The following is a 20991-nucleotide window of genomic DNA, read 5'->3' on the forward strand; positions in this document are numbered from 1 at the left end:
CAGATTTGCATTTTGAAAAGATCTTTTTAAGTTCCTGTAACAGATAAGCCCATTGTTACTGGGCCCATGCTTAGCTTCCATCGCTGACATTAGGCTATTCAATTCATGTAATCAATCTGCCAGCACTGTAGTGGCTAATTATTAAGGCTAGCTGACAAAAACTGGTAGAATCATTCCAGTTAGTTAGTTGTTTAGTTCTTCTGTGGTGGACGCACTCTGGTTAACTTAACACGTGACACAAACATCTTCACACTTTGTGCCCTCACATCTCCCCGTCTAGGTTCCTTTCGAGGACCCCAGTGTATGTACGTGCCGGGAAACACCCTAGCTTTACCCCATATCCACCTGGAGCGTCCTTAAGTGGAACTTTGCCATGCTTCGGAGGGAGCCAGGTTCTCAGCAGTGAGTGAGCAACCAGAGCCCAGCCTGGACCTGGAGAGGCGGGTCTGGCCCAATGTTCCATGCAACGCTAGCTTCCCGCAAAAGTGCTACTACGCATTGACCCGCATTGGAAATGCTCCAAGACAAAAGGCCATTAAGCAAGGCGCCTGCGACCCTAATCCCTGAGGTCTTTGTGGCGATCGGGAGATAGGACCATCAAGGGAAAGGATCGTGGAGAAACAGGCAACGCAGTAATGTCTGCCCTAATTGAGCTCTCCCTGCAGAATCTTGTCTTACACATATTCCCTCCCCATTCTCTCTTCTTTTCTTCTCTAAAAGTCATGTGATGTTTGAAAATATTGTCTGAAAATAAATGAATTGCTGGAGACTGGTAATGTTCACTCAAGTGGTCAGGGACTCTTGGTCTAGAAGCAGAGACTTTCTTTTACTTATGGACATCCCCAAGAGCCTCTCTTTGAATAAAGCCAGCAGGCGACAGTTCGCATTAGGAAGAGAGCAGAGACCCCTCCACTCCAATCTCGCCCCCTTTAAAGGCAGGCACCTTCTCCTATTCAGAACACTGCTCACAACATGCAGAGAGAAATACCTAATAGAGCAGTATTCTGCTTTTGAAAGCTGAGAGTGTTCGAGAGATCGTGCAATGGTGCCATTGTAAAGCCGTCCACCGACAAGGTCAGCTAAGGGAATCTAGAAAAACAGAAACACCCCGAAAAATTGCAAGTTGTTTCCGCTCGGTTTCGACCCGAGGACCTTTCGCGTGTAAGGCGAATGTGATAACCACTACACTACGGAAACCTGCGTGCTGCGTTGGTTTCCTTCGTTAAGGGAGAATTAAATTTTTCTGTTCCGCTTTGGTAACATCGAGTTGATTGACCTTTCCTTTCGGTAAATTATCAAGGTTACCATACTTTACTACAAAGTCCTCCATTAAAACTTTTTTTTTCAGACGTGACTGGAGAATTTAAGAAAATTTCCCCTCAGATGCGAGGCTCGTTACTGTGGACGTTGATATATTTTTTTCTTTTTTCTTTTTTTTTCTTTTCACGGGGCAGAGGCAGGAATTCAGAAGAGTGTGATTTCGTTGTTGTCGATGTTTATGGAAAAAAATGTAAAGAGATGTAATGTAGTAGACAAGATTCTACGTAGTGTAAAAGGAAGTGTTGTGGTGGCCGGAATATCGCGAACTTAAGTTGAGGCTCGAAGTGAATGTATCTCCTATCTTGATGACCAGATGTCCGCGTTTCCTGTCTGGAGATCTTCATATTGTTCTGGATATATCATGAGGGTAAGCATGTTTACAGAATTTGGGAAGGGCAGAGGACTCTCAGGAAAGTGGAAAGGTTCTATTGTCTATCAAATACCTCTCTACACAGCATCCAATTTGCGTAGTTAGTGTCTCACTGTGATGATTGTGAAAATCCTGTTCAAACACACCAGTCTGCATTTTTCCTTAAAGACGCTGACCATGAAGGCCATTGTTATTGCCTATTATTTTTAAAGGGAAGAATTCAATTCCTCTTTCGCTACTGATAACACAGTTTCTGCAATTGAGTCTCAAATCCGAGAAAAATAGGAAATAACTCTTTTACTAATTCTGCAATTTGGACAATTAACTATTAACCTCAGTTCCTTGTCTCAAAATAAGATTAACATTTACTTTGTAGAATGGTATGGATTCACATATTAGTCAACTAGTATTTATTGTGTGCCCATTGCATATATGGGCATTGCAATGGACAGTAGGGTCTTATTAGTAAACAAAACCAGGCACTGCACCTGTTTTCTTGGAAATTATATTCTTGTGAGAAGCAGACAGTAATCAAGTTATCATCCAAATTAATGCAGCATTTCCAAGAAAAGAGAGACAGACAGTGCTGTCATTTAATATATATGAAGATTAATTTAGAAAGTTTAGGGGAAGATTTCTCTGAGAAAATAATGATTGTGCTCAAGTTTAAAGGTTGGGGAGATGTTAACTAGGTTTAAAAGAGTGTTAAAAGTAAAATAAATCATATGTACCCAAACCCATGGTAAATAAGAGGGACCGATTTGCAAGTAGGACAGTGTGGTTGGAGAGAAAGGGGCAGTGGGGTGTGAAATAAAGCTGGACACATGAGAGTCAGCCATGGAGAGGATTTCAGGTCATAATATTAAGGATTACATTATTAAATAGCTATAAAATATGTGATAATCGGTTCTTTTAAAATGCCAGTTTCTGCCCTTTATCCTTTTGTCCTCTCAAAGTGCACAGGATGTGAGACCTAGTGTGACCTAATCTCTAAGTTAAAACCAGCTAAATTTTCCCCCGAACAATTTGGGAATACTCAGAGAAATTCAGATCATGTGTATACCCTTAGCCAACTAAGAACAAATGCGATGGTCTCAGTTGAGAGCCCAGCAAATTTGACTCCCCTACCTAGAATTCCAGTTCTATTCTCTCTCCGCCCCCACTCCCCTCCCCCATCCGGTGCTGGGCTCTACAGATGCACTAGGATTTAAGACATTGGAGTGTAGGTGGACTAGGGAGCTTGTAACACTTATTTTCTAGCCTTGTACTCAATCAGGCAGAAATCCTGCACTCCATATTTCTCATTTTTTAAAACCAAAATCTGTGACTAAAATACACTCCAGTAACTCAATATACCATTAAACCATTTCCTCCTCTCCTTTCTCATTTCAAATTCCTCAAACATCCCGGCAAATCCAGAGCCCGCTATGCACAGTTCTGATTCCGGGGGGAGTAGGGCTCCCTCCTTGCAACCGGGACGTCTTCGTCTACACCTTGAGTTGAGCTGGATGCCGAGTCCTTGGCAATATCCTGCACCGGCAGCTGCCAGTCTAGATACCCTGCTTGCGAGGGCCCCAATGCCCGATTTCGTGTCTGTCTGTCCCATAGATCTATTTCTAAATCACACACTCAAGTAAACTCATCCTAAGCCCACCTCAACCCAGGCAGGACTACTCTGTGGCTAAATTAAACTCGCTGGAGTGGCGGCTCCAGTGACTGTTGGATAACTGACAACCTCTGGCAGAGAGTGGCCGCCGGACCCAGGGAAGCCTCCGCCTGGAAATGTAGGTCGGACTCCAGACCCCTGCGCGGCGCCCCGGATTCCTACAAAGGTGAGGCTCGGAGTTGACCCTGTTGCGGAAACACCTTAGCAGAGAGACGCAGATCAAGTTGGGCTGCTGACCAGGTCCCTGGAGGAATTGCTGGTGGTAAAAACAGGGTCGCGGCGGCAACCGCGTCTAAGGAAAGCAGAGTGAGGTTAAGTAGTCATCCCTATCCAAAGAGATCTGCCGCAGTTCCAGACAGGAAACTTTTCTTAGAAATCTTCTCCATTCCCTACTACTTTCCACCCCACACCCTCCACGCACAAATCCCCTGTGGAAGGTTTCTGAAAATAATTCTGTAAAGGAAAAAACAACAACAATAAATGTTTGCCAGAGATGGATGACACCTGGTAGCGTCGCCTCTCGTTTTTCATTTGTTTGCTTATTTAGACCCTCTTCCCTCTTTTTTTAAATTTCTTTCTTTCTTTCTTTCCTTTCTTTCTTTCTTTCTTTCTTTTTTCTTTTTTTTTTTTTCTGATTGCAAATTGTTCAGTAGCCATTTGGCAGTCTTTGTGAAGCGCCTGTTCAAATTATTCACCCACACACCTCAAAGTGAAAATGAAAACAAAGCCTATTAAAGAAAATTTAGAAAAATCCTTTTTGCCTTTGTGATAGCCAAATGTTTTGTAGATTTGACAAAACAAGTAAGCATTTTTAAAAAGATTGAAGCTATGGACTTCATCCAAACTAAACATCATTTACATCAAAAGGCTATTGAGAGAGAAAACGCCAGCCTCAGACTGGAAGAAGGTATCCGTGACACAAATTTTTTGGAAAAGCTGTTGTTTCCACTGGATTTAAAAACCAGAATCCTTTCACATGTTAGGCGGACATGCTAATTACTACATTACAGAAACTCCCTGCTACAATCAGGCTTTTCACAACAGAACGAGATGGTGATTCTTTGGATATACTCAAACCTAATAACTTTTAATGTTTTTCTTTTTTTTTGAGAGGGAGTTTCGCTCTTGTTGCCCAGGCTGGAGTGCAGTGCTGCGATCTCAGCTCACTGCAACCTCCCCATCCTGATTCAAGCAAGTCTCCTGCCTCAGTCTCCCAAGTAGCTGGGATTATAGACAGGTGCTGACATGCCTGGTCAATTTTGTATTTTTAGTAGAGACAGGGTTTCATCATGTTGGTAAGGCTGGTCTTGAATACCTGACCTCAGGTGATCCACCCGCTTGGCCTCACAAAGTGTTGGGATTACAGGCATGAGCCACTGCCCCCAGCCGTATTTTTCTTTATGTTTTTACCCACAGTGTGTTTCTTTCCTTCATACTTTCTTTTTTTTTTTTTCCCTTTTCTTCCCCCTGCCCCCACCCCCCGAGATATAGTTTCACTCTCTCCCTGGCTGTAATGCAGTGGCACGATCTCGGCTCTGCGCAACATCCGCCTCCCAGGTTCAAGCAATTCTCCTGCCTCAGCCTCCTGAGTACCGGGATTACAGGCGTGTGCCACCATGCCTGGCTAATTTTTGTATTTTTAGTAGAGACAAGGTTTCACCGTGTTGGCAAGGCTGCTCTCGAACTCCTGACCTCGTGATCCGCCGGCCTCGGCCTCCCAAAGTGCTGGGATTACAGGCGTGAGCCGCTGCACCCGGCGCTTTCCTTCATACTTTCTATTTGTTAAAATTAATGCTATAGAAACTCCATGATTCATAACCAAATACAGCCCATAGCTAGAGTCTAAATTTCTCCCCCAAAGCTAGGCAGAGTAAACACAGAGATTTGATTTCAAGGAACTCTTCGATGTTTTCCTACGGCTTTGATTTCCAACTCTCTTCTGGACGTTGAGAAGCCAGGAGGATCCAACATACTGAGATCTGGAGACCACTCAAGCTTCTGCTAAGTCAATGCTTGTCTGGAGGACACTGCTGAGCAGGGGATGTGATGGGGGAGGGGTAGGCCGTGCCCAGTAGACTGTCAGAAGGTGATGACAAAAGAGGCGGTATCTGGGAATTCACGTGACTGGGAATTCATGTGTGGTGAGTGTGTCTAGGAGTCATCGGTCATTCTATTGTTTGTGTCACTCTTACTGCTCTGGAAAGCACATGCTCAGTGATTATGTCAATCTGTTTAATGGACAGATGATGTACAACATTTGTCTATTCTTTACTTCTTTTCCTATTTCAGCTGACATTTGTCACTGTCTTTTTTCCTTTTCCAGCATTTCCCGGGTATCTGGAAGGTGCTCAACAGTGAGATGGTGCTCTTCCTCCAAATCTGTTGACATGACAGGACAGTGTCACTTATGAATCTCTGACAAATAGCAAAGTGGAAAACTCCTGCTCTTGGCAGCTAAAACTTGGATTGATCACAATATTTCAGGAAACAGAGAAGAAAGACAATATTTCCCAGTTAGCAAGATCTTGAGTCTTATGATATTTTTCTGACATTAAATCTGCAGCATAAATGGCGTGAGTTTATTATTTTCAAAAATTTGATTAGACATTCATTTCAAAGAAATTAATGAGTAGCCTACAATGTGCCCCATCCTAAGCTAGCCTCTAGAGGTAACAGATGTCCTGAAAAAATGGACGTGCCCGAGGTAACAAAGGGCTCAAGCACTGATTTTTGTAATAAAATTACCCAAAACAGGGTGGTTATATTTTAAATTGACAAATGAAACCACAGAGATAAATACTCATGCACTATCACAGAAACATAGAAAAGGGGCAACTGTCACTTCAAATAATGAGGAAAAGCTTTCAGAAGAAGTGATAACTGATCCTGTAGCAGTACGAGTCGCAGACAAAACCTCTCAGACACTGAGTTGTAGAAGGAAGGGCTTTATTCAGCTGGGAGCATCGGCAAGCTACTGCCTTAAAATCCGAGCTCCTCGAGTGCACAATTTCTGTCCCTTTTAAGGGCTCACAACACTGAAGATTTCACATGAAAGGGTCGTGATTGATTTGAGCAAGCAAGGGGTACGTGACAGGGGCTGCATGCACTGGTGGTCAGAGAGAAAGAGAACAGGGCAGGGAGTTTCACAGTGTTCTTCTATACAATGTCTGGAATCTATGAATAACATCGGTTTCTAAGTCATGAGTTGATTTTTAACTACTAGGTTTAGGCCAGGCAGGCCCAGGTCTGGTTTTGGGCCTGGTGCCGGGCTGCCTGTCTTTGATTTCACTTCTTCGTTTTTTTCTTAAAACAGGTACTGAGTATAAAACAATATGAGAGGGTCTCTCTCTTCCCTCAATCCAAGACTTAATAGATGAAAAGTAAGAAATAGGCTGATGAGAGACGGAGGGGATAGGGAAATCTGGCATTAGAGGCAGCATGGAGAAATAAGTCAGTGTTTGGGGAAACTCCGAGGAATTCTAAATTTGAGGCAGGGAGTAGGAGGAAATAAGACAAAATGAGAAAATAAGGGTTAGACCAGGAAGAAAGAGGATCTTCCACTTAACACTTTAGTGTGATGTGCTGTGGAGAGTTGGGAAAGTTTGGAGAAGAAAAATTATATTTTCCATTTCAAGCTAAAGTCTCAATGGCTGCTATGCAAATAAGAAATTTAGGGGACCAAATATGGAGACAAAGGAGCAAAGAAGGCTTTTCTGCATATGGTTAAGGTAAGGCCTCAGAAAACCTAATACTTTAATTGGATTACCTGAAAGAAAGAAAAGAGTCAAAAGAGTAGATGTAATCATTGAAATGATTATCCATGGAAAGTTTCTATAAATAGAAGCCTAGTATCAGACTTCTGAACAGTAATATAAAAAATTAGATCGGCATTAAAAAATAAAAATAAAGTGTGAACCAAGAATTACATAACAAGCCAAGCTAATCTTCAAGAATCAAGAATATGGAAAATAACTCGGGAGGCTGAGGCAGGAGAATCACTTGAACTCAGGAGGCGGAAGTTGCCGTGAGCCGAGTTGTGCGATTGCACTCCAGCCTGGGCAACAAGAGAGACTCCATCTCAAAAAAAAAAGAAAAAAGAAAAAAAAAGATATGACAACTAAACAATATCCTTTCTTCAAATTAAGGTATTAAGTGTTACTTAATACCCCCTCTAGCAGGTGGAATTATCTTGATGACTGCTTGGGTTCAGCGGTGACGATCTACAGTTTGTATTCAGACACATTTGTTGCGTTCACAGCGTTCACAGATGATCGATATAAATGATGAAAAGCTAACACCCACTGTAGCCCGTTCGGGGATCCAAGCCGCAACCTTGGCATTATTATTACCACGCTCTAACCAATTAAGTTAACCGGCCACAACGCGAAGTTCACTTCCCTCTTAACAAGATAGAAAAAAAAAAAAAACAAAAAACAACGATTTTTTCCCTCTTCAACTTTTTTTTTTTTTTTTTTTTTTTTTTTTTGAGACGGAATTTCGCTCTTGTTGCCCAGGCTGGAGTGCAATGGCGCGATCTCGGCTCACCGCAACCTCCGCCTCCCGGGTTCAAGCGATTCTCCTGCCCCAGCCTCCCGAGTAGCTGAAATTATAGGCATGCGCCACCACGCCCGGCTAATTTTGTGTTTTTAGTAGAGACGGAGTTTCTTCTTGTTGGTCAGGCTAGTCTACGAACTCCCAACCTCGGGTGATCCGCCCGCCTTGGCCTTCCAAATTGCTGGGATTATAGGCGTGAGCCACCGCGCCCGGCCTCAAGAAATTTTCTCATTCGAGTTTCAAATGGGTCATAAAGCAGCGGAGACAACTCGCAATATCAACAACGCACTTTGGCCCGGGAACTGCTAATGAACGTACAGTGCAGTGGTGGTTCCAGAAGTTTTGCAAAGGTGATAAGAGCCTTGAAGGTGAAGAGTGTAGTGGCGGGCCATGGGAAGTTGACAAGAATAATTGAGAGCAATCAGCGAAACTGATTCTCTTAAAACTACAAGAGAAGTTGCCAAATAACTCAACGTCGACCATTTTACCGTGCGGCATTTGAAGCAAATTGGAAAGACGAAAAAGCTTGGTAAATGGGTACCTCATGACCTGAGCGAAAAAAAAAACTGTCGTTCTGAAGTGTCTTCTTCCTTTATTCTACGCAACAACGAACCATTTCTCTATCGGATTGTGACGTGCGATGAAAAGTGGATTTTATACGACAACCGGCGACGACTAGTTCAGTGGCTGGACAGAGAAGAAGCTCCAAAGCACCTCCCAAAGCCAAACTTGTACCAAAAAATGGTCATATTCGCTGTTTGGTGGTCTGCTGCTTGTCTGATTCACTGTAGCTGTCTGAATACTCGTGAAACCATTACATCTGAGAAGTATGCTCAGCAAATCAATGAGATACACAGAAAACTGCAATGCCTGCAGCCAGCATTGGTTAACAGGAAGGGCCCAATTCTTCACAACACTCGACTGCACGTCGCACAAGTAAGGCTTCTGAAGTTGAGCGAATTGGGCTACGAAGATTTTCCTAATCCATCATATTCATCTGACCTCTCACCAACCGACTACCACTTCTTCAAGCATCTCCACAACTTTTTGCAGGTAAAGCGCTTCCACAACGAGCCGGATGCAAGCATTTTCTGTCCAATCCCGAAGCATAGATTTTTACCCTCCAGGAATAAACAAACTTATTTCTTGTTGGCAAAAATGTGTTGATTGTAATGGTTCCTATTTTGATTAATAAAGATGTGTTTGAGCCTGGTTATAATGATTTAAAAATTCATGGTCCGAAATTGCAACTGCTTTTGCACCAATCTAAATATTAATTTTAACGAATTGAAAGTACAAAGGAAGAAACACACTGTGGATAAAAATATACTAAAAAGAAAAACATATTAAAAGTTATTAGGTTTGAGTATATCCAAAGAATCCTCCTTTCATTCTGCTATGGATTGCTGCACAGAAGAGAAAGTTTTTGGGTGTACTGATTAGCACATCTGCCTACAAGAAAGGGGTCTCAGATCTGAAACTGATTAAAGCCATAGCTTTTCCAAAAAGATTTCTCACTTTATCAAGAAATACAAATATTCACATTCTCTAAATGCCAAAGTCTTCCCGTTCTCTCTGTTGTTCCAAACTTAAATATGAAAAGTTTTCCCAGTTCTCCTGGAAAAAGGACTCTGCCAGATTGGGTCTAGGCCATTTAGTCATTTAGGCAAAAGGTGATGTTAAGTCTACATATTACCATTTTATACACATGCACACACACACATACACACACACACACACACACTCTCTCTCTCTCTCTGATCCTTCTCTTAAAACACTTTTACATTTTGAGGTGTTAATTTTGCCCACTTTGAAAACTAAAATGGGTAAACAATTTGTCAAAAGATAACATGTCTGTTTTAAATTTATATGGTTAATAAATTAGTTCCTACATTCCAACATTTAATGTCAATTATGATTTATGGAGTAACTTTATTAAATTTGTGCCTCCTTTCACCTTTACTCTTTGTTTTTGCACACTTTTAACTGCTCCATGATTTATCACACATTTTGGCCAAGATTCTTCCCCTTAGTGAGTTATGTCTTTATTCACAGTAGGAGGAAAACATGTGATTCTACAGAAAAATGTATTTTCATGTATTTTATGACATTTAATTAAAAATAATAGAGTACTCATTACTAATCCATTCACACATCATCAGTACACAATATGTAAGAAAATACAATGAAACTGAAACTATGGTAGATTAACAGACTGCAAAAATTAGTGATGAGCTCACAAGTACACCAATAAAAATGTACACACAGATGATAAATTGGAAATGATACTTCCAAGGCACAGGGAGGCTAAACCCGTTTCTTCATCCATTCATCCATTGGTGAACACAAGAATTCCATATCTTGGCTAGGCGCGGTTGCTCACGCCTGTAATCCCAGCACTTTGGGAGGCCGAGGCAAGCCCAGGAGTTCAAGACCAGCCTGGGCAACATGGTGAAAACCCGTCCCTACTAAACACACACACACACACACACACACACACACACACACACACACACACAAAATCAGCGGGGTATATTGGCATGGGCTTGTAATCCCAGCTACTCGGGAGGCTGAGGCACGAGAATCGTTTGAGCCCGGGAGACAGAGGTTGCAGTGAGTCAAAATCGCACCCTGGGCGACAGAGAGAGACTCTGTGCCACCATAAAAAAACAAAAATCCATATCTTGGTGGTATGCAGATAATCTCTTGGACATACTGATTTCACTTCCTTTAGCTATATACCCACTAGAGAGTTTGCTGGATCATATGGTATCTCTATTTTTAATTTTTTGAGGAACCACAATACTGTTTTCCATAATAAATGGTATTAGTTCTTTAAATAGTTGGTAGAATTCACTAGAGACGCTACAGGTCCTGGGCTTTTCTTTGATGGGAGATGTTTTTATTGCTGATTCAATTTCCTTATCTACTGTTGGTCTGTTCAGATTTTGTATATCTTCATGATTCAGGCTTGGTAGGTTGTGTGTGTCTAGGAATTTTTTTTCATTTTTCCCAGTCCTTATCCTGCCTGGCAGACAACTGGACACACTCAACTCCCGGGCCCTCAGTTTCTTCCCTTCGAGCACTGCCCAGCGCAAAGAGCGGGCCGTTTCCAGGGTTCAATCCGCTGGCTCCCGGCTCTTTTCTTGTGGTAATTTTCTGCCTCCCAAGAGATGGAGATCACAGAGCCTTCTACTGTTGGAGAAGGCCTAACAGAGGGAGCACTTTTTAAAAAAATGTACACTACTGGGAGGCTATGTAAAATTTCTGTGCTGTGTTTGAAAAGAAAATTTTCCCCAAGTCGTAGTATTTTCTTTGTATGACTCGTGAACTCCGATATTACTGATTTTAATAAATAGAAAAGCTTATCAACCTTGATAATTTCCTGAAAGAAAAGATCAATTCGATGTTACCAAATCTGGGATACCCAGAAAAATTTTCTTCTCCCCCTAGAAGAAAAACTACCCAAAGCCAGGGTTTCTGTAGTGTAGTGGCTATCACGTTCGCCTCACACGCGAAAGGTCCCCGGTTCGAAACCGGGCAGAAACAACCTGCACTTTTGAGGAATCCTTAGCTGAATTTCTCAGTGCACGTTTTTAGAATTGCACCCCTGCACCATCTTTAGCCGTTTAGGAGGGAAGGTTCTCCTTGTCACCTGTGGTGTGCATATAAGCTGAAGTATCACTGCCGCCTTTCTCCCACCAGAGCCCTTCCGGTTTTCGACAAGGAAAAAGTCCTCTTCAAAGTCAAGTGTCCATGGCTACTCGGGTGGACATGAACAGACCCAAGCAATTTTTTGCCGAACAAATTATTATTATTATAATTGATGCTCTCATCTTCTGGTCCCCACAAAGACCTCAAGGACTTAGTTCGCAGGCAACTTGAACGATCTTTCTCCGCTCAGGAACATTTTTCCTGCAGGGTCAATGTGAGGCCGAGACTTTTCCGAAAGCCGCGGTTTCCGGGAGCACTGGGCCAGACCCGCCCCTCCAGATGCATGCTGGGCTCCAGTCGCTCACTCGCTGCTCGTAAGCCTCGCTCCATAGGATCATCACAAGGTTCCACTTAGGACGCTCCAGGAAGATTTGGAGAGGAATTAGGGTGTTTTCCTGTGTGTACATGTACTGAGGTCCTCGAAAGGAACCTGGACAGGCAGATGTTCTTGCTGAGCTTTCCTCCCTACCGGGACTCAGTGTCCAGCTCGAAGATTACTGCACTCAGGCCAAGGCCAGCCCCTGTGGGTAAATGGAGCCTGCCGGCTCTAGATAGATGGAACTGTTTGCGGAATTTTCTTTCTTTTTTTTTTTTTTTTAGGTATAGAAGGAGCCAAACAGCCACTTGCCTCTTTTAAGATTTAGTCACGAAGAGATCAACCGGAATCCTAGAAAAGTTATTCCCAGTTGGGATGAATTCATTATATGAAGGAAGCGGCTCTGAGTAGGGCAAGTGGTAGAGTGTAATGGATATGATGGTGTTCTACCTAGAACCCAATGGTTTTCTACATTGCCCAATGTTTTGTGGGACAAGGTACTCAGACACTCAACATCCTGAAGTGCTGTTTTGCTGCTAACTCAGAGCTGAGCTCTTTCCAGGAATTGTTCTAAGCTAAAAAAGCTACCGTGTTTAAGGTTATATTTTTTCTCTGGAATCAGCCTACATCTAAAGCCACGTTTATAAGTGGGTACAATGACCCAGCTCCTTTTCCCCAATTCAGGACAATTCTAAAAAGGATCATTGTAGCTCCAGAGCTTCCCATGTGTAGGGTCCAGCCCCACAGGGTCGGTGGGTCTCTCCCAGTGTATGGCGACGAGAGAGTGTAGAAATAAAACACAAGACAAAGAGATAAAAGAAAAGACAGCTGGGCCTGGGGGACCACTACCACCAAGACGCGGAGACCGGTAGTGGCCCCGAATGTCTGGCTCTGCTGTTATTTATTGTATACAAAGCAAAAGGGGCAGGGTAAAGAGTGAGTCATCCCCAATGATAGGTAAGGTCACGTGGGTCACGTGTCCACTGGACAGGGGGCCCTTCCCTGCCTGGCAGCTGAGGCAGAGAGAGAGAGGAGACAAAGAGAAAGACAGCTTGCGCCATTATTTCTGCATATTAGAGACTTTTAGTACTTTCACTAATTTACTACTGCTATCTAGAAGCAGAGCCAGGTGTACAGGATGGAACATGAAGGCGGACTAGGAGCGTGACCACTGAAGCACAGCATCACAGGGAGACGGTTAGGCCTCCGGATAACTGCGGGCGAACCTGACTGATGTCAGGCCCTCCACAAGAGGTGGAGGAGCAGAGTCTTCTCTAAACTCCCCCGGGGAAAAGGAGACTCCCTTTCCCGGTCTGCTAAGTAGCGGGTGTTGTTCCTTGACGCTTTTCGCTACCGCTAGACCACGGTCTGCCTGGCTACGGGCTTCTTCCCAGACGCTGGCGTCACCGCTAGACCAACGAGCCCTTCTGGTGGCCCTGTCTGGGTATAACAGAAGGCTCGCACTCTTGTCTTCTGGTCACACCTCACTATGTCCCCTCAGCTCCTATCTCTGTATGGCCTGGTTTTTCCTAGGCTATGATTATAGAGCGAGGATTATTATAATATTGGAATAAAGAGTAATTGCCACAAACTAATGATTAGTGATATTCATATATAATCATATCTAAGATCTATATCTGGTATAACTATCCTTGTTTTATATTTTATTATACTGGAACAGCTCATGTCCTCGGTCTCTTGCCTCGGCGCCTGGGTGGCTTGCCGCCCACATCCATGGGAATGGTTGAGTCCCCTTTTGTATATCATTCCTGGAGACATAATAGACTTCCTTCATGAAAACTATATCCTGGAGTCTGTTTCTCATAGAATAGAATAACCTAATGCAATTTTTTTTTTTTTTTTTTTTTTTTTTTTTTTTTTTTTTTTTTTTTTGAGACGAAGTCTCGCTCTGTCGCCCAGGCTGGAGTGCAGTGGTGCGATCTGGGCTCACTGCAAGCTCTGCCTCCCGGGTTCACGCCATTCTCCTGCCTCAGCCTCCGGAGTAGCTGGGACTACAGGCGCCCACCACTACGCCCACCTAATTTTTTGTATTTTTAGTAGAGACGGGGTTTCACCATATTAGCCAGGATGCTCTCAATCTCCTGACCTCGTGATCCGCCCACCTCGGCCTCCCAAAGCGCTGGGATTACAGGCGTGAGCCACCGCGCCCGGCTAATGCAATCTTAATATAAAACTGAATACAGTCCCCTAGAGTCTATTTACAAAAGACCTACTAAAAACTGTATTTTAAAGCATATATCAGATTTGTCTCTCCTAAAATCAGAATTATACAATAGCTTCCCGTTTTACTTGAATTAAAGCCGAATTCCTAAGATCTCCTACAAGATCCTATATACTCCGATCCTCCATTTCTCTCTGATCTCGTCTGTATTACTCTCTCCCTCTCTTGTACTCTGGCCATATGAACCCTTTTACTGTTCCTCAAACATTCCATGCAAGTACCCATCTTTAGACTTTTATAGTGGTTGTACTCTGCTTGTGACACCTCACATGTCAGGTGGCTTGATTGCTCCTTTTCTTCCAGTCACAATCTTATTAAGGCTACACTAACAACTCTATTTAGCATTCCAACCTACTCCCATCACTCCAGTTCCTCCTACCTGCCTCTATTTACCAATCACATTTAACACCTTCTTACATATTTTATAATTCACATTTTTATTATGTTTGTTATTTATATCTGTTTCCATCCTCCATGAGGGCAGATATTTCATCGGCACTGTACTAGTGATGTGTTGCTATAGTTCCCTGATGCCTGTCAAGTGTCTAGAACTGGACCTGTGTGGTTGTTACACAAAGTTAAAGAGATCTTTTTAAAACGTGAATCTGGCTAGGCGCGGTGGCTCACACCTGTAATCCCGGCATTTTGGGAGGCTGAGGCGGGTGGATCATTTGAGGTTAGGAGTTCCAGACCAGTCTGGCCAACATGGCGAAACTCCGTCTCTACTAAAAATACAAAAAAAAAAAAAAAAAAAAAATAGCTGGGTGTGGTGGCGCATGCCTCTAATCCCAGCTACTGGGGAGCCTGAGGCAGGAGAATCGCTTGAACCCGGGAGGTGGAGGTTGCAGTGAGCTGAGATAGCGCCACTGTACTCCAGCCTGGGCGACAGAGCCAGACTCCGTCTCAAAAATAAATAATAAACGTATTTTAAAAATGTGAATCCGTCCATGTGACTTTTCTGCCTAAAATCTTTGCATAGGTTCCCATTGTTGTTAGGACCAATTCAAAAATCCTTAATTTGGCCTATAGTGATCATAGTTCTTAGTTTAGACATAATGTAGATCAATTAATACCGGATAATTTGTTTTTATTTTTATTTATTTATTTTAGACGGAGTCCTGCTCTGTTGCCCAGTCTGGAGTGCAGTGGCTCTGTCTTGGCTCACTGCAAGCTCCACCTCCCAGGTTCACGCCGTTCTCCTGCCTCAGCCTCCCGAGTAGCTGGGACTACAGGTGCTCGCCACTAAGCCCAGCTAATTTTTGCATTTTTAGTAGAGATGGCATTTCACCACGTTAGCCAGGCTGGCCTCTAACTCCTGACCTCAGGTGATCCGCCCACCTTGGCCTCCCAAAGTGCTGGGATTACAGGCGTGAGCCACCGCGCCCGGCCAATTTATTTTTAGTGCCCCATCCACTTACCACCAAGTATTCTGATTCATTTATAGTAATCTACTAGAGGATTTTGCATCATGTATTAATATATGTTCTCTCCTCCTCAGACTTCATCTCCTACTATTCTCCCTGTACCACTCTGCAGCTCAGTCTTAATCTCCAGACAGACAGACATGTCTTAGTTCCTGTCCCTCAGGTGTTTCTGCCCGTGTTGTTCTCTCTTAGGTGCACAAAATAAGGCCACTGTTGGCTCCTTCTGCCTGCTCTCCACTCAGCCCCTTCCTTCTCCCACCTGATTCTATCACATTCCCTTTACATCATTACTTGTACCCCCAAAACAATGTTCCAGAATCTAGTATGCCCCAACTAGACAATCTACATACTGATTGCCTAGTTTCGCTTCTAATTTGTAGCAGGGAATTCAGGAAGAAGAAGGTGTAGAAATGTGTCCAGGATTGGCCGGGCGCAGTGGCTCACGCCTGTAATCCCAGCACTTTGGGAAGCCGAGGGGGCGGATAACCTGAGGTCAGGAGTTCGAGATCAGCCTGGGCAACACGGTGAAACCCCGTCTCTACTAAAAATACAAAATTAGCCGGGCATGTTGACACATGCCTGTAATCCCAGCTACTCGGGAGCCTGAGGCAGGAGAATCGCTTGAACCTGGGAGACAGTGAGCCGAGATCGCGCCATTGCACTCCAGCCTGAGCAACAAGAGTAAATCTCCGTCTCACCAAAAAAAAAAAAAAAAAAAAAAAAAAAAGAAGTGTGTCCAGGATCGTATTTGTGCTCAGTATAGTTAAAACAAGCAAGCAAAAAGAGTATTGGATCAACCATCTAAAACACAGTGTGACAATGGCCATCAAAATTGCCAATGTACATGTTGTTTGATGCAGCCTTTCCACATGTGCAAAGTATCATGGCATACATCAGATACGGTGTATGCTCATAGATACGAACAATTAGCAATAGGAGGATGGAAGTCTAAGCTATGCCCATTAAACTATGGTATATACTCATATAACTGAATACTATGCATATTTAAAAGAGAATGAACACTTCTCTGTTCTGATATGAAAGAATTGCAAAAATATATTCTGAGTTAAAAAAAAAGCAAAGGATTTAAAAAGAAGATAAAATGCCACTATTTGTGAAGACAAAAAAGAAAACATTTGTTTGACTTTGGCTATGCGTTCAAAATCTCTGGAGCGGTAAAGAAGATATTAAAAACAATGGTAATATTTTTGGGATACAATGGCTGGGTAGAAAGATCGGGTTAACCGTTTCTGAATGGTGAGTAGAGCCACATTTCTAGAATTCTCCAATACCAAGGTCTTCAAAGTGGGCTTTGATTTGAGATCACTCTGGAAATCTGAGGCAACAGGTAGGGAAACTTCCAAATGAAGGCTCCGGGCATAAGAAACCTGGGACGATCTCGACCGTGGGACCATCGAAAACAGACTCGTCGGGAATATCCTTCAAGTGCCAATTTCTAGGTTGTGTTAGTGAACGGCTCTTACAAAACAAGGACTCGCTAATATTTCACCGAGTCTGATTCATTGTCTGCACGTACTGATTACCAGACATTTAGAAAGCAACAAATGTTTCCATGGATTCTTGGACTATTCGCCGCAGTTTGAAATTTTTAAGCGTCCTCTTTCAACTCTAGGAACACAGCTTAAAAAATAATAATAATAAAAATAAATAAATTAAAAATGTTATTTCCTTGTTTTTTTTTTGTTTTAAGGGAAAGTTTCTCATTCTTTTTATTAAGAGTCTAAAGCAACTAAGAAATTGTTTCTTCTTGTGAGACAAACAGGAATTATATTGCTGAATTTAATGCTTTCCCAAAAAAGGGATGAGGGTAGAGATTAAAGCGAAAAAAAAAAGGCGTGTTACAACGGCGGCCGGTTAGCTCAGTTGGTTAGAGCGTGGTGCTAATAACGCCAAGGTCGCGGGTTGGATCCCCGTACTGGCCACGTATGTTCCATGGTGCTTTTTCACTTCATGGCAGTTCTGCAGAAACTCGTCGCTTTTCAGCCAGTGCGAAGGGCTGAGGGTAATTAACAATGCTCTCAGATGGTCCAAATTCGCCACCGTGATTTCTTGATCTATCTGAAATCTAACTCCTTTCCCGAATCCCCCAAGTTTCTACATATTCTTAGGTAAAGTTACTATTTTCCACTAGGTGTTTAGGGCTGGGGACGGGAAGCTGTTCAGGGCAGAGGATCCAAGATTGGGAGCCCTGCCTAATGAAAGAAAAAAAAATTAGAAGATTACTGGCTTTTAAAAAATTATTTAAATGAAGCTTACTTGATTTTAAATCGTCCTCCCAATGTACTCCTGAAACCAACCTTCTTTCTCAAATTGTCAAGAGATACAAGATAAAGAGAACAAATTCTTAGGAGATTGTTATTATATGTCTCTGAAGACTTTTTCAGATTTAACTGACAGAAAAGATTGCCCTGAGAGGAAGCTATCACTTTGAACATGGAACACAGACTTGGTGTGTTTTGTTTTGGTTTGGTTTCTTGTTTTGTTTTTAGGAAAGGATGAACTAGACAGGAGTCGAATCTGGCCTCTTGTGATTAATAAACATGCACCTTGCATACTGCTTCCAACTCGAAAAGGCAATTCAATATTTCTTCTCTTTATCTTGTATCTCTTGTCAATTTGAGAAACAAGGTTGGTTTCAGTAGTAATTTGGAAGGACAATTTGAAATCAAGTAAGCTATATTTAAATAATTTTTAAGAAGCCAATAATCTTCTAATTTTTCATTTTTTTTTCCTTAGGCAGGACTCCCGATCTTGGGCCCTCTGCCCTGAACAGCTTTCTGTCCCCAGCCCTTACAACTGCAGGAAAAGAATAAGAACTTTACCTGAGGAGATGTAGAAATTTGGGTGATTCGGGAATGGAGTTAGGTTTCAGATAGATTAAGAAATGATGGCGGGAATTTGGACCATCTGAGAGCATTGTTAATCACCTCAGCTCTTCGCTGGCTAAAAACCGACGAGTTGCATTGTTAATTATCCTTAGCTCTTCGGCGGCTGAAAACCGACGAGTTTCTCTAGAACTACCAAGAAAAAGTACTGAGGAAAATATGTGGCCTGTACGGGGATCGAACCCATGACCTTGGCGTTATTAGCGCCACGCACTAACCAACTGAACTAACCGGCCAAAGTTTTGGGTCTCTTCCCCCACACACCCCTCTCCCCCATTAATCTAGACCCTCCTCCTTTTTTTTTGGTGAAAGCATTAAATTCTGCAATATAATTCCTGTTTGTCTCACACGGAGAAACAACTTCTTAGTTACTTTAGACAATTCAATATCATATTACCTCTGATCATTCTGGGTAGTCTTTTCTGTCCTGTATAGTTTCCATACCTGCACATACTCATGAGTATTAAGCTGAATACTGCAGAAGTTCTTTCTGGAGTTATCTCTTATTACAGCTTTCTTCTTTCTGGTATGCTGTCGTATTAACTCTAGCTTCCCCAGTCTCCCAGTCTATCAACTCCTCATCAACTCTGGGAGTCCACCAGGTTCTGCTTGGGTTCTGCCTTTCTGCACTGGGGCCTGGAAACTCAAGGCCGTAGTTAGGGGCTAATCCTAGTGTTCACCTCCCCCTCTCTCCAATCATTCATTTTTTCCCCTGTGATTCAGGGGTTACTATTCTTCCTTACCAAATACTGTATGTCTTGAAAAGTGTCATTTCATCTTTTTTGTTAGGTTTTGGTTCTTTACTGCAGGAATGTAAATCTGATCCCTGTTATTCCAACTTGACTGGAATCATCTCCTAGTTTCTTAGAGGATGAAGAGCTATTTGGAGGAGCTATTTTCTGCTATGGGTTGCAGGCTTTTGGCACCAGAGAGGTCTCTGTTATTATATAAGTGCAGCGGCCTGTCTTCCAGGGCTGTCCGGAGATCTTGGAGCCTCAGGGTTCTTGGGGCAAGCAGATATTGAGCTGCGTCTCCAGGGTCCGACTGGGACAACATGTCTGAAGAGTTCAGGCTACAGGCCCCAGGGTGGCTAAATTGCCCGATCTTCTTTTGGGTTTGCCCTGGAATGCTCTGTTTGACTGATTGGAGTGAGCACAGAGGTAGAGAGAGAGCTTGGGGGAGGGCAGGTTCTGGGACTAGGGGTCCGGAGGGTCAAATGTAACTAAAATGGGCATTCGGATCTCTGCTGGACGTGAACTGGTATGTGAGATCCACGCACTTTTTCTTTATTTGTGCCCTGTAGCCACCAGTAGATATCCTTCACCTGAGGAAATTGGAACACCTTCACCTCTGGGCTCTATGGGCGTCTTCTGGTAAGCGAATCTGGGCAGTCCTCCCAGCGTCTGTACCTAGGAGGCCCAAGGGTGATTGCCATCTGGCACAGCCTAGGGGATTGCGAGTGGATGAATGGGACCCGCCCAGAACCTGAGTTCCTCACAGCGAGTCCGCTCAGTCCCTGTCTTAGACCATCCCTGTCCTTCCCCAGAACAGAGGGTACAGAGACCAGTGGTGTGAACTCGCTTGTGGACTAGATGATTTTTGACAAGTTGTTCGCTGATGACCTTTAAATTATCTTTCTTGTAAAAGTTACATTCTAGCTCTATCAGTGGTGGTGTTAGAAAGAGTTGCTTGTGTACATCTTTAAAAGCTGTTTTGTTTGAAATTCTCAGGAGATTGAGTATCCTAGTTGCTTTTATTATGGCATAAATATTTAGCCACTAATTCAATTATATCTTATGATATTTATACTAAAATTATAAAATCCTGGTAACCCTACAATTTTATCGAGATAAGAAGGCTTTTGTTCACCATTTCAAATAGTTAACGTTCTAATTTTAAAGTGCATTTGGAGAAATTGAATTTAGAATTTTTATTATATTCTCTGAGAACTTCTTTAGTTTCACTGAGAATCATTTCATGTATCTGATTTTGTAAATCAGTTACCCTTAAAAAAATAATAATTTTTCACTGTATTTGTCTTTTTCGTTATTTTCTCTATGAAGTAGCTAATACATCTTATTTATTGGAAGTAATATAAAGGTTCCTTTTAGATATAAATCCATATTCCAAGCACATCTGCATTTTTTTCAGTGAAAAATTTAAAAAGAGAGAACAGACATAAATCCATATAAGAAATATGTGGGCCGGGCGCGGTGGCTCATGTCTGTAATCCCAGCACGTTGAGAGGCCGAGGCGGGCGGATCACGAGGTCAGAGTTCGAGACCAGCCTGACCAACATGGTGAAACCCCGTCTCTACTAAAAATACAAAAATTAGCCGGCCCGTGGTGGCGTGCGGCTGTAGTCCCAGCTACTCAGAAGGCTGAGGCAGGACAATCGCTTGAACCTGGGAGGTGGAGGTTGAAGTGAAATAGGGCCACTCCACTCTCCACTCCACCACTCCAGCCTGGGCGACAGAGC

At 42.9% G+C, this 20991-nt stretch overlaps 4 non-coding genes and 2 pseudogenes across 4 annotated transcripts; 3 read left to right on the plus strand and 3 right to left on the minus strand.

Moving 5' to 3' along the window:
* The window catches only part of LOC129473563 (uncharacterized), a 687223-nt pseudogene that overhangs the window by 528277 nt on the left and 137955 nt on the right, over window positions 1-20991 (minus strand).
* On the minus strand, window positions 1125-1197 carry TRNAV-UAC (transfer RNA valine (anticodon UAC)). Its single transcript has one exon. It is a non-coding gene; the product is annotated as a tRNA-Val (tRNA).
* On the plus strand, window positions 5446-9102 carry LOC134735803 (histone-lysine N-methyltransferase SETMAR-like; annotated as a pseudogene).
* On the plus strand, window positions 11387-11459 carry TRNAV-CAC (transfer RNA valine (anticodon CAC)). Its single transcript has one exon. It is a non-coding gene; the product is annotated as a tRNA-Val (tRNA).
* TRNAI-AAU (transfer RNA isoleucine (anticodon AAU)) lies at window positions 17476-17549 on the plus strand. Its single transcript has one exon. It is a non-coding gene; the product is annotated as a tRNA-Ile (tRNA).
* Window positions 18675-18748, minus strand: TRNAI-AAU (transfer RNA isoleucine (anticodon AAU)). The gene has a single exon. It is a non-coding gene; the product is annotated as a tRNA-Ile (tRNA).

The sequence above is a fragment of the Symphalangus syndactylus genome, chromosome 23, assembly GCF_028878055.3.
Source record: "Symphalangus syndactylus isolate Jambi chromosome 23, NHGRI_mSymSyn1-v2.1_pri, whole genome shotgun sequence".
Taxonomy (NCBI): Eukaryota; Metazoa; Chordata; class Mammalia; order Primates; family Hylobatidae; genus Symphalangus; species Symphalangus syndactylus.